A 1,357-nucleotide genomic window follows, 5' to 3' on the forward strand; every position below is an offset into this window, starting at 1 on the left:
GCTACTACTGTTTGTTGAGACAAAGATTAGTAGACCTCATTCGAAAACCAAAAACATAGAGCCAAATTTGTCGTCGACATAATTTGCAGACGTAACTATTGATAAATAACATTGTTTGTAATGGACTAACCCGCATAACTCGTTATATCAGAGACCCTGTATTTCCATCTCCGCCAGCATTATGAATTTCCTCAGACCAAAATCTTCTTTCCTGTTTAATCTCTCTCTCTCAAACCTTTCAGGTGTAGAATCCAGATGCGAACTGTAACACCTTGATTTCTGATATATATGAAAATGCTCAAGAATTAATTTCGCTACTATGTCATTTTACCAACGTCACTACAAAGAAACAAGACCTTAACGACTACAGTATTAGTAGTTAGTTGGTCGTAATATGGGCATTACGACCAATTAACTTCGAAAATCGATTGATCGTTAGAAGCTGGTCGTAACTAATTATTAGAGGCACACTGGTCGTAATATTACGACTAGACGTATTAGTCGTACACTGGTTGTAACCTTACGACCAATTTACCTCTAATATCGATGTTTATTAGTCGTAAGGTAACGACCACTTTACATCGACTTTATATGTTCATTGGTCGTAAATTTGACCAACTTTATTTATTTATTTTTGAATTTTGAATTTATTTACGAATTTTATATATTAATTAAAATCAATATTTAAATTTAATTTGATTTAATTTTTAAAAAATTGATAAAATTAAAAGAAAATATCTAACATCCGTAAACATAATAATATCCATAATATAAAACATTCAAAATACAAATTAATTAAAACTGAAAAAAACTAAGCATTAAGGTTTATTTCGTCGAAGAAGTCGGATGATGTGCCGGAGGTAGAAGCTGATGGATCCGGCTGTCTGAGAAAGGTACTCCCGTAAGAGTTTCTAGACGCAAGGTTCCTAAGTCTCTTTCTACCGCCAGCCATAGCAATATCGTCATTCTGAAAAAAAAAACCAAAAAAAAAGATGATTATAAACAATTCAATTTTTTTATATAAAAATAATCTAAACATGTTCTAATTCCATCATAATCTAACTCCATCCTAATCTACTTCCATCCTAAACTAATTTCAAACCTAATCTAATCACCTAACTAACCACCTAAAACTAAAAAAAAAAAAAAAAATTACCTAGAGAGAGAAGGGAAATCGTTGTTAGAGGGAAGAAAATGAGCAACCAAATGGCTTCGCGAGGTCCAAGTATATATAGAGTTTTGGTGTTACTCGTAAATGAGTTGTAATATTACGACCAATGAGAGACTAGCGGTCGTAAAGGAGATGTAAATTTACGACTGAGACCAAATAATATTACGACCAATTAGGGACTAAATA

This window comes from Brassica oleracea, chromosome C3 (assembly GCF_000695525.1).
Source record: "Brassica oleracea var. oleracea cultivar TO1000 chromosome C3, BOL, whole genome shotgun sequence".
Taxonomy (NCBI): domain Eukaryota; kingdom Viridiplantae; phylum Streptophyta; class Magnoliopsida; order Brassicales; family Brassicaceae; genus Brassica; species Brassica oleracea.